Raw genomic sequence first — 13427 nt, forward strand, 5'->3', positions numbered from 1 at the left:
TGCAATCCCCAGAGTTCCCTGGGAAAGGGGATTGATTATTAAACCATTTTGGGAATTGTAGATCTCTCCCCCAACCCACCCCATTACTGCCAATTTTGAGTCTGTCTGGCTGCCCATTTTTAGTAGGATTTTTTGTGGGAGAGGATTTATGGGGTTGGTTCAGATCACAGCATACTGGGAATCCTGGGAACAGTAGTTTACCCCTCCAAGAGCTACAGTTCCCAGCACCTTTAACAAAATGCAATTTCCATGATTTTTCTGTGGGCAGGGAAGCCTTGTGCATTAGTAAAAGGTAAAGGGACCCCTGACCATTAGGTCCAGTTGTGACCGACTCTGGGGTTGCGGGGCTCATCTCGCTTTATTGGCCGAGGGAGCTGGCGTACAGCTTCCAGGTCATGTGGCCAGCATGACTAAGCTGCATCTGGCGAACCAGAGCAGCGCACAGAAACGCCGTTTACCTTCCCGCCAGAGTGGTACCTATTTATCTACTTCCACTTTGACGTGCTTTCGAACTGCTAGGTTGGCAGGAGCTGGGACCAAGCAACGGGAGCTCACCCCGTCACGGGGATTCGAACTGCCAGCCTTCTGATCAGCAAGTGCTAGGCTCTGTGGTTTAACCCACAGCACCACCCTTATCACCCTCGTCCCTTGTGCATTAAATGTGACTTAAATAGAGAGTTTGGGTATGACCACAGACTTGAAGATGTCTCTGGTGTTCCCTCTCCAATCCTTAGGTACACTTAGCTGTAGAGCTCTGTAGCTGTGGTTATAAAACCCTGGGGGAAATGCCTGTGGGAGTGTGGCTCTGTCAACAGATTTCCCTGCACCTCTTGTCAGAAGGCAGAATGGTGCCAATTAGAGGTCACCCATCTTGGAGAAGATTAGTGTGAACAAGACCAGGGGCTCCATTTCTACTCCAGGAACCTTCACTCTTCTGGTTGCAGGATCCTATTTTCTATGGCTTCAGCCGTCAGGCCAAGACTTCCCCTTCCACCAAATTAACTTCATTCAGAATAATGCAAAATACCCACCAAAACCCGCATTCGTAAGTTAAAACTCACAATGCTGCTATTCCTTGTAATGCCTTCTGTTATTGACAATATTGAGACCTTACCCCTTATGTGATATTATGTTCATTTCAATAAATAATCTATAAATGGCTGCCAGCTGTGCTGCCTCCATATATCCACATTTCCTCTTTTCAACTATACTGTTGCTTAGTCATTAGCATTCTGTACCAATCCTTCCTCTACCATTCCCATAGCTGCTATCTTTTTATCGTACCATATGTATTTATTTTAATTCTTCTTTCTATATCCCCTTTTTCTTCTATCATGGTGTACAACTTGGTAAACCGCCGATAATATTTTCCTCTGAAAATGTCTTGAAGAACCTTAAAAATCCCACAGGAGCGATACAGCTGCTAGCACAGTATATAAAAAATTAAAAATAGCAATGGACTTGCCTGTGGGAACACAATACATGTAGAAGGATCCTAGGTAGGGCTGGGAATGTTTCTTGGCTGTAGCTACCAGTCAGGGTCGGCAATAATAGATGGACCAATGGTCCAGTATACAGCAGCTTCCTATGTTCTTAAAGACTTGAGGCACTGAAGAGGAAAGTAAAAGTGGAGAAGATTCAGTCATAAAGAGCCAGGAAAATAGAAGCGTCTTAAAGAAACACCTGGATTTAAAAACACAGGAAGAGAGTTCGGAGATGGAAGAAAGGTGTTTCAGTGATGGGAAGCAGCAACAAAAATGGAGCAAGGTAGAAAGTAGGGATGTGATCTTTACTACAAGTACAGTGGGACCTTGGGTTAAGTACTTAATTCGTTCTAGAAGTCTGTTCTTAACCTGAAACTGTTCTTAACCTGAAGCACCACTTTAGCTAATGGGGCCTCCTGCTGCTGCCGCGCCGCCGGAGCACGATTTCTGTTCTCATCCTGAAGCAAAGTTCTTAACCCAAGGTACTATTTCTGGGTTAACGGAGTCTGTAACCTGAAGCATATGTAATCCGAGGTACCACTGTACAGAAAATTGTTTGAGAAGCAGCATGTAGAGAAAGAGGAAAAGATAACATACTTTTGAGTGCAAAGTTCCGCTGGAATGGTATATTACAACAATTCTCTTAAAAAACCATATTTAGTAAAAATGATATTCCTACTTTACGAATGCATTTCCACTGGTGTGTTGATACACTTCCCCTATGATCATTTACCTATTTATTTTTCACCTTTTTTCACTGTGAACTTATGAAAATAGAAGCCATCTAAAATATGGTGTTCTATAGCAACACTGTTTTGTCTTCCTCACTTCCCTTCCCTTCCTTCCTATTGCCTGTTCCTTTTAAGCCAGTTTGGGGAACCACTGGCCCTCCAGATGTTGCCAAACTACAACTCCCAGCAGCCCCAGCAATTGGAGGGCCCCAAACCTGCTTTAAAGGCATTGGGATAGAAACCACTGCTGAGACACCACTCTGAATATGTGTAGCAAGATCACATCAGTCCCACCTGTGGTCACTGGGCCCTATATGTGTTCAGCATGATGTCTGAAAACACTTGTGCACACACAAATTGTGTGCCTATTGTCACCGCATGTTTATTTGGAGAGTCCGGGACATTTTCTTCACACATTATTACTCTTTCAGACCTCACAAATGCCACGTGCAGGAGGCAAGGAGTGATCTCGCTTCTCCTTCCACATACCCTCTGTGCTACATCTAATCGAACCTCTTGTTTAAGACATCTCAAACAAGGGGCATAGGACATCCAGGGAAAGGGTAGAGCATCTGAGTTGCATGCAGGTTCAATATTTCCAGGTAGGGTAAGGGGAGACTAAGCCAGGTGGGCCTGTGGTTTAACTCAGCATATGGCAGCTTCCTGTATGCCAACCAACTTTAATTGTTTCCTACCGCTCCTATTTGTTTCTAGCCAACTTTACCACTAATGCAGCATAATGCCTCTTACAGTCGGTGCTGCCAAGCTATGTATTTTTGTTGCACAACCCCATCCTTGGTGGTTTGCTGTTCTCAGATAAAGCATCAGATCTAGACATAATCATGTCAGGAGTAGACCCACTGAAATCAATGAGACTTCAATTAGTTGGGAAAATCTGTGGCTGTGCTTGAGGTCCCTCACCTACAAGGGATCCTGAGGTCACGGTGCCAGCCAATGAGATACAGAAATCTTATAGTGACTAAACAGCCACTGCTTTTATAACTTCAGTTTTCATTAGGGATACAATTACATAGCCCTTTAAAAACAAGTTTAAATTTGTCACATAGCAGCTGGATGCAAGACTCTTTAAAACGTATTCTAGTAGAGCAAAGGAACTAATTTGGGGAAACACTGATGATACACTTTTATGCTGATTAGATCATATAATTTCAGGGATGATTAAGGTTTCATGGCAAAGTTTAAGACTTCTTCTTTTTGTCTGATGTAACTACTGATTTTAATTGTTGGAACTGTAATAGGTTTATTCCTCTGACAGAGCCAGCAAAACAAATACCTCAGGCTACCTGTATGAGCTGTTTCTCTCTCTCTCTCTCTCTCTCTCTCTCTCTCTCTCTCTCTCTCTCTCTCTTTCAAAAAAAAAAAGCTTTCCAAGTAGGCATAACAACCTCTGATAATGCTGCTCATTTTTTAGACGTCATGTCAAATTTAGGGGAAATGATGCTAAAACGAATACATTGTAGTGTGGTCTACAGTACAATCAAATGATCGCAGTGGGTTCCCCCCTCCCTCCCTTTCTTCATCCAAGCAGATGGCTTTAATGATTTTTGCAAGCCATCGTTAATTCATCTGCAAATAACAGAGATCGGCTTGCAAATGCGTAGGGCAAGAGAGAGACATTACTGTTCATAAATGCTCCCGAAGTTTGCTTTGCCCTGTCATTAGCGACAAATGGTGTTTGCTTAAGGTAAATTATTTGTGTGAACCACCTCGGAGTCAGTGTTGCTGGCACAATAAATTACCTGTAAAGTGAAATGAACATCACCTGGTTAATGTAGTTAGTGCAATTCGCTGTGTGGAAGATGTGAACATCAACTATTTCCTTTTAGATTAAAATGGCACTGTCCACACAGTTTACATCTTTGCTGAATGCAGCCTGCTTAAGGTTTTGCCTTTTTTTACCCCTCTCTCCCTTTCCCCCTCATTCCTCTTTTTTACCAGTTTAATTAATGTAATACTAATGTTGCTGATGAGATGTAAGGACACGCAGGCAATGCCACATGCTTATTCCCTGTACTAATAACCTAATAATGGCATTAAATTGATTTGGACTGAAATAAGTTCAGAGCAGATCTAATTACAAAAATGTGATGTACAGTAGGACTCCAATTATCTGAATCTCATTTAGCAGGATCATATTTTTTATACAAATTAACAGTTTGTATCCTATGTATCCCAGTGCTAAACCTGTTAATAGCACTCTCTTCTAATTATTTGTTTGTTCCCCAGACAATGTAGATCAAAGGAGGATGGGTTCCCATGAACATATCAATTAGTGCTGTGATAAACTTTTCACATGCAAGATGCTTTTTTTCCTCCTTGAAGAACAGCTGCTTTCATGACCAAAAGGCTGTATCCCTGAGAGGTGGCACATGCTAGAAGTTTTGGATAACCAGTTGATTGCATGTCAAATGCACTCATCGTGCACAAAGGCACAGGGCATAAGGACCCATGAGTTGTTCCATCTTTGATACCTTCTTACCCCATTCTTGTTTGGGGCTGGACTGAGGAGGAATGGGGGGAACCATCATCCCTCTTCCTGCACCTTCCCGAGAAGAGGAATTTTTTACTTCCTCAAACAGGCATTTGTCACTTACAGATGTGAGTAATGTATCCAATTAGGCCATCCGATACTTGCTTTCTTTCCAAAAGCGATCTTACTTGAAGTTAAAAGATGCTTCTTGATTTATGATTGATGGCTTGCCAGTTATGCCATTTAAAATATTGCAGGCATATAGGCAAAGGTGTTTGGATGACATTGACTATAATAAATAACGCGAGATATGTGTTAAGAAAACTGTGAAATTAGATATTGAAGAGCATTGATGCTTGGGGTTGTCTTGATTTTGAACAGAAATTATAAACAAAAAAGAAAAAAAAAAGTTGTATTAGATCAAGCCAAGAAAGTTGCTTTGGCATTCCTGATGGACAGGGCCAATATTTACTCTCTCTAGGATAGCAGAACAATATTGGCAATGTATCGGTTTAGCCAGGTAGTGATTCTAATCCCACACTGGCAGCCATAGCAAGACATAGTAGGGACAGAAGTGCCATATGATTGCAAGGAACTTGTTCCTTTCTAGTAAATGCAGAAATGCCTTAATTTTTCATCTTTCATGTGGCGCATCTGCTACAGGCTAGCTGCAATGAATGGTATTTAGACACGAGGATACAGAAGGACTCTGTGTTTCTGCTTGGAGATCAGTCCAGAGCATCACTTGTAAAAACTTATTTATTCACTCTGATTTGCGATGTAGTATCTCATCCTGCCAATTGTCATGAAAGAACAGCAGCATGCCAGTGCTTGCACAGTGCTGAAATTCCCAAATAACAGCAATCATGTCAGCTATTTGGCATGTCGCAAGAAACAACGGCAGAGGTGGATATGCGAAGAAAGTATAGATAAGTAATGATTTTCGAACTGAGATCCAATTTCATTTGGAAGGAAATATATGAACGTTGTGTTAATGATAAGATATCATGATTAGAATGAAGTAACCTTCCCTTCCACGCCTCCTGATGCTAAGATGGCAGCAGGCATTGTGAATAGAATGCACATTAGTGGAATACATGGGATTTTTGAATCTCTTGGAAATATATGGTGCACCGTCCCTGGAGATCCAAAGCACACATGGAGAGTTCATTCAAGTCTTGCACAAGCAAAGTGAATGAAAATGACCAGATAAGTCAACTTCTAAAGCAAAGGTGGAAAACCTCAGGCTGAGGCATGCTCTCCACTCCTCTATATTTATTTATTTATTAAAGCTATGGTTTTCCCAGTAGTGATGTATGGAAGTGAGAGCTGGACCATAAAGAAGGCTGATCCAGTATACCTGAAGGAGCGTCTCCTCCCCCATCGTTCTGCCCGGATGCTGAGGTCCAGCGCCGAGGGCCTTCTGGCGGTTCCCTCATTGCGAGAAGCAAAGCTACAGGGAACCAGGCAGAGGGCCTTCTCGGTAGTGGTGCCCACCCTGTGGAACGCCCTTCCAGCAGATGTCAAAGCGATAAACAACTACCTGACATTCAGAAGACATCTTAAGGCAGCCCTGTTCAGAGAAGTTTTTAACGTGTGATATTTTACTGTATTTTTGGTTTTTATGGAAGCCGCCCAGAGTGGCTGGGGAGGCCCAGCCAGATGGGCGGGGTATAAATAATAAATTATTATTATTATTTTATTATTATGATCGCTGAAGAATTGATGCTTTTGAATTATGGTGCTGGAGGAGACTCTTGAGAGTCCCATGGACTGCAAGAAGATCAAACGCATCCATTCTGAAGGAAATCAGCCCTAAGTGCTCACCGGAATGACGGATCCTGAAGCTGAGACTCCAATACTTTGGCCACCTCATGAGAAGAGAAGACTCCCTGGAAAAGACCCTGATGTTGGGAAAGATTGAGGGCACAAGGAGAAGGGGACGACAGAGGACGAGATGGTTGGACAGTGTTCTCGAAGCTACCAGCATGAGTTTGACCAAACTGCAGGAGGCAGTGGAAGACAGGAGTGCCTGGTGTGTTCTGGTCCATGGGGTCACGAAGAGTCGGACACGACTAAACGACTAAACAACAGCAACAACATATATATACCAGACTGCTTGGCCAGAAAACCTGGAAGCTGGCAGTCAACTTAACTTTTGAGCAAGGCCCGAGTTCAGTAAAGTTTGTAAATTGATACAAGGACTTTAAACATGATTTTCAATTCTTCGGCGATCAGCCTTCTTTATGGTCCAGCTCTCACTTCCATACATCACTACTGGGAAAACCATATCTTTAACTATATGGACCTTTGTTGGCAAGGTGATGTCTCTGCTTTTTAAGATGCTGTAGAGGCCCAACAATACCCCTAATACTTTAGTGAGCAGATGAGAAAGAGGGAAGAAAACCGATGCAGGGATCGGATCAATGGGCAGGTAAGTTCTCTTGAGTTAAATTGAACTTTTTATCTTGGGTAAATGTGCAGATAAATGCCACCTCGATGTATTCAGTTTTTCCATCACCACCCTTTTTAAACATATATGTCTCCTTGAATTTATGCTGTTCAAAATTAAAATAATTCAGAAAGAAATGCCTGCTTCCGTGGATTCTGAGATATGGCACTCCCGTTGAGTGCTTCATGCCTTCAGTCAGATGGCGTGCACAACAAATGACAGATTCCATAGCCAAAGTAGATCTAGGATGACAACTTTTTTGGGTGGGAGGAGGTTTTACCCCGTCATTTTGCAGGGATGACTTGGAAATGGAAATGCCTACCAACAAGGCATCTCAGAAAGCTCTTGAGCTGCTGGGATCGTGGTTTAGTTGGGATCACAGTTTAAATCTTGACTTTGCTAGTTAGGTTGTCAGAATTGAATGGGGACTTGCCAGCTCTGTTTATTGGGGAATAATGAAGGAAAGCAGCCAAACATCAGAAACATGAGCTCGGGATGAGCTTGTCATTGGATCTTAGCAGCAGGAGACCTGCAGTCAGTAATCGTTACAACTGTCTAATCTATCGCATGTTTACTTAGTCAGTGGGGGATTAGGGTAATGGTGCTAAAGAAAGCTGTTGAGAATATGACTAAAGAGGCGTAATGAGAATTATGTGTAAAAATAATATACATGGGACAATGTGTCAACCTTTCTGTATTAGACATCATGGGCCTAATAAAACTGTCATTTAAAGCAAGGTAGAAATCCCCTTTAGGGACCTAAATTCACATTGGTGATAGTTTTGGTGTAGCACTATCAGAAGACTATTTTAACAATTCAGAACCATTAAAATGCAGAATAGGTTTAAATTAGTTTAAGTCTAGGAAGGAAGGAAGAAGTTATATTATTGAGTAATGTGTACACTCTGATCATAATTCTTACAACTAGAAGTCATTATTGATGCTGTAGTTACTGCTCTACCAATATGGTAAGATGAGATGAGTTAGCTGCCCTGCTTTTCAGACGAACAATGTCTGTCATTGAACAATGCTGAGGAGACACACATAATAACAGAAGATGGCCCTCTCTATTATGTCCTGCATGGGCTTCCAAGAAACATTTGACTGGCCACTGTTGTAAAACTTAGAGGAGGATGTCTGAACTGGATGGAGCTTGGGCTTTGGTCCAGCAAGGCAATTGGGACCTTATGATGTCTTTGCCTTGTCTTTAACAAACGAACAAGAGCATGGATTTAGCATTTAAAAGGAACCCTACAATGCCATACATTTCATATGTAGACCATTTCAAGAACTATTTTGAAATATGCGCCATCCATAAAGCCAGTCTCACAAGAGTTACTAGAGGAAGAAAAGATTAAAAAAGGATGTGTACAAAAAATGGAAAAGGGGGGAAACCACCAAAGAGGAATTCAAACAAATAGCCAGCACATGTAGACACAAAGTCAGAAAAGCTAAAGCACAGAATGAACTCAGGCTTGCTAGAGAGGTTAAAAGCAACAAAAATGGCTTTTATGGGTATGTTCGTAGCAAAAGGAAGAACAAAGAAGCAGTGGGGTCACTCAGAGGAGAAGATGGTGAAATGCAAACAGGGGACACAGAAAGGGCTGAACTCCTCAATGCCTTCTTTGCCTCAGTCTTCTCCGATAAAGAAAACAATGCCCGACCTGAAGAATTTGGAGCAAATGATTCAGCAGAGGAAACACAGCCCAGAATAACTAAGGAGATAGTAAAAGAATACTTGGCTAGTTTAGATGTATTCAAGTCTCCAGGGCCAGATGAACTCCATCCAAGAGTATTAAAAGAACTGGCAGATGTGATCTCAGAACCACTGGTAGTCATCTTTGAGAATTCCTGGAGAACAGGCGAAGTCCCGGCAGACTGGAGGAGGGCAAATGTTGTCCCTATTTTCAAAAAGGGGAAAAGAGAGGACCCAAATAATTACCGCCCAGTCAGTCTGACATCAATACCAGGGAAGATTCTGGAGCAGATCATTAAGCAAACAGTCTGTGAGCACCTAGAAAGGAATTCTGTCATCACCAATAGTCAGCATGGATTTCTGAAAAATAAGTCATGTCAGACTAACCTGATCTCGTTTTTTGACAGAATTACAAGCTTGGTAGATGAAGGGAACACAGTGGATGTAGTCTACCTTGATCTCAGCACGGCATTTGACAAGGTGCCCCATGATATTCTTGTAAAGAAGCTGGTAAAATGCGGTCTTGACTATGCTACCACTCAGTGGATTTGTAACTGGCTGACTGACCGAACCAAAAGGGTGCTCATCAATGGTTCCTCTTCATCCTGGAGAAGAGTGACTAGTGGGGTGCCACAGGGTTCTGTCTTGGGCCCGGTCTTATTCAACATCTTTATCAACGACTTGGATGATGGACTCAAGGGCATCCTGATCAAATTTGCAGATGACACCAAACTGGGAGGGGTGGCTAACACCCCAGAGGACAGGATCACACTTCAAAATGACCTTGACAGATTAGAGAACTGGGCCAAAACAAACAAGATGAATTTTAACAGGGAGAAATGTAAAGTATTGCACTTGGGCAAAAAAAACGAGAGGCACAAATACAAGATGGGTGACACCTGGCTTGAGAGCAGTACATGTGAAACGGATCTAGGAGTCTTGGTTGACCACAAACTTGACATGAGCCAACAGTGTGACGCGGCAGCTAAAAAAGCCAATGCAATTCTGGGCTGCATCAATAGGAGTATAGCATCTAGATCAAGGGAAGTAATAGTGCCACTGTATTCTGCTCTGGTCAGACCTCACCTGGAGTACTGTGTCCAGTTCTGGGCACCACAGTTCAATAAGGATACTGACAAACTGGAACGTGTCCAGAGGAGGGCAACCAAAATGGTCAAAGGCCTGGAAACGATGCCTTATGAGGAACGGCTAAGGGAGCTGGGCATGTTTAGCCTGGAGAAGAGGAGGTTAAGGGGTGATATGATAGCCATGTTCAAATATATAAAAGGATGTCACATAGAGGAGGGAGAAAGGTTGTTTTCTGCTGCCCCAGAGAAGCGGACACGGAGCAATGGTTCCAAACTACAAGAAAGAAGATTCCACCTAAACATTAGGAAGAACTTCCTGACAGTAAGAGCTGTTCGACAGTGGAATTTGCTGCCAAGGAGTGTGGTGGAGTCTCCTTCTTTGGAGGTCTTTAAGCAGAGGCTTGACAGCCATATGTCAGGAGTGATCTGATGGTGTTTCCTGCTTGGCAGGGGGTTGGACTCAATGGCCCTTGTGGTCTCTTCCAACTCTATGATTCTATGATTCTATGATGCTAAGAAAAGTTAGAGGAGACATCTTGAGGGAAAATATGTGGAAGGATTATACATGGCAGATCCTGTTGGGTCTATCAGGACAGTCAGCCGAAACCACAGAGACTAGAGAATAGTCCATTACTGCACGAAATGGACCATCCACCTACCAGGAATCTCAGTGGTTCCCCTAATTCAGGTGTATGGAACCTTTGGCCTGCCCCAGCTCCCATCATCCCTGGCCAAACTTGCTAGAGGTGATGGGAATTGTAGTTCAGCAACATCTGGAGGGCAAGGGTTCCCGCACCTGGCTTAATTTTTAAATTTTTAAACAATTTTTCAAGAGCACAATTATCTTTTTGTTTCAGCACCATTTTGATTATCCAGGTACTTTGCACCGGGGCTGGGGTTCTGGTTGCCAGAATCAGAATGGTCATGAATCTTGCAAAGTAACTTCCTAAACTTTTATTCAGAAAAAAATAGCATGTACCAGAGATGTGACAAGAACACGAGGGGGCTATTATACAAATGGGATAGTTTTTATTAAATGCAAAGCGAAATGCTAAGGCTTGTTCTTTGCAGACTATGCTATAGTGTGGAAAAGATACCAAACAGCTGACTGGATATGTCTACCTATGACAATTACCCAGCTGCCTTTTGACAAGTCTGGTCTGCTCAGTGTTTAACCTCTAAGCTGATATGTGCAAATTGCTTTGCAGTGGTAATAAATGCATTCTTGATCAGAAAAAGGGGAGACATAAATGAATTTGCATCTGAGTGTTGAGGTTAGTGATTGAGCAAGCTGAAGTGATGAACAGTTTTGTGAACATTGTTGTTTCCAGGAAGATGATTTACGAACTGTGAACCCACCCTTGATCAACTTATATGCCTTTAATATCTTTAGGTTTTCTGTCGGAAAAAAGTGAAGACAGGTTACTATTAGCAATGGTTAAGACAAGGAGAATAAGGAAGAATAGTCTAAATTTAAATTAAAATAAGGGAAGATTTGCTGAACAATCGATAAGAATTTGGAATACAGAAAGGGGAGGCATGAGGAAGTCGGGGAAGAAAGGTATATGAAATTAGGATATGAAATGATACATGTTTTTTGTTCTGTTTTTGTCTTTGTATGTTTATGTTTGTTGTGTTGTGTTTATATGGAAAAAATAAAAATATTATAAAAAAAAAAAAAAGTGAAGACAGTGCATCATTATTCATTAGCCACTTTCACAGCTCTGAAATCGCACACAACCGGGCTATAATAAGGTGTGTTGAAAATGCATTCACTTATTTGTGATTTTAGAAATTAAACTCCTGCATTTGTGAATGTGCCTATTGTGCAGTAAAGTGTTCCTCAATTCCCAGCGGTCCAGTGGTAGCACTATAGGATTTGGGTCCCTTTGGATGACAGAGCACTGAGTGGAGGCTTATAGTGTATTTGTTTATTTACAAATGTAGAGGTAGAGCATATTGGAAGCAAGTACTCAGGCAACAAAACCACTGATCCTGCATTAGATACTTGGTGAGTCAAGAAGCCATTTGTCTGTTTACAGTCCAGTTAAACTCACAACTCAAAATTTGCAGGCCTTTTTCTGCACTTGTCAGGCTGCCAGGCAAGGCTTGCCTTCCCCCTCTCTGTAGATAACAACACGAAGCAAAAGCAGACTTTTGCAGCAACAGAGAGGTTTATTAAACACAGCACAAATATTAAGCATCCATTCTCATCGTGCAGGTGCTTCCAATTGAGTTGCTATCACTTCCCTCTAGTTACTTCCATCTTCCCATCTCCTCACCATGTGATCCCTCCACCACTGAGCCTTCTGAGAGGCTACCCTATCCAGATGCCTGGCTCTAGGGCTCTAGGACTGCACACCTTCTAGTGAGGGAGATTCAACCAGCTCGCTCTCTCTTCCCGTTCCTCTCCCCTTGATTGCTCTTCTCCCAGCTCAGCCCAGCTGTCAGTTCCCAAACTGTGTCCTTCCACGAACCATTGCTCTAGGTCGATACTACCCTCCTGCTCCAGAGGAGCTTCAGGATTAGGCCCTTGAGCAGAGGGAGAGTGGGGCTCCCACCATTCTTCCTCAGAGCAATACCCTTCAATCTGGTTCCTGACAGCACTGCATTGGTCACAGACCTGCCCTGAAGATTGTTATTAGGCTGGGTTTCACAATCCCTCTTGTCCAGGAAAAAAAATTCTAAGCATTTGCTTCCATTCAGTATGTCTAACTTAGCTTCTTCTCCAGCCAAGTCAAAGACTGTATACAATTTCATTCATGGGGTGGGGACTGGAATTATTGTCTTTCTCTTGCCTGATCTTCTGTCAAACTGGCTAAAGCCTTCCCTCTGCTAAGCCACATGACTTGTTCATTCAAAAACCCAATTGAGCATGGAATCATTTATTGTATGCTGTCTTTATTACTGAAATTCAATACCATGAAAAGGGGCGTCATAAACCACTGGTGTAACAGAAGGCTTTCATTGAAGGCCCAAAGCTGAATGCCTAGCATCGCTTAGTTGAGCTAAACCAGGGGGTAGTGGTGTGTCCTTCCAGATTTTGTTGGACTCCATTGACCATCAGCCCCAAACGCCACGGCCAGTGGCCAGGGATGATGAAAGTTGTAGGACAATACAACTGGAGCACTGTAGGTTCCACTTCCCTGGATTAGATTGTCTTGGCTAGAGGAACCACTACTCCTATGTCAAGAAAAAGCACTGCAGGGAGAATTAGCCGCAGAAGAAAACACATAGCTGCAGGGCATTCATTTTCTCCTCTTCCTTGCCACCCCCTTTCCCTCCTGCAGCTGTCTCCAGGAAAGAAAAGTCCCCTGCAGCCGAGTGCCTGAAACCGAAGCAAACTGTCCATCTCCTTCATTTTCCCAGCTGTGTTGCATTTGGTTCTCCAACAGGAAGAGGAAGAGGCGGTGTCAAAGACAGCTCAGCCAGCGAATGGAGGAAGAGCGTATATACTTAGCCATCTCTTCAACCACACTTCCTCA

The sequence above is a fragment of the Podarcis filfolensis genome (genome assembly GCF_964270895.1).
Source record: "Podarcis filfolensis genome assembly, chromosome: 12".
NCBI classification, from domain to species: domain Eukaryota; kingdom Metazoa; phylum Chordata; class Lepidosauria; order Squamata; family Lacertidae; genus Podarcis; species Podarcis filfolensis.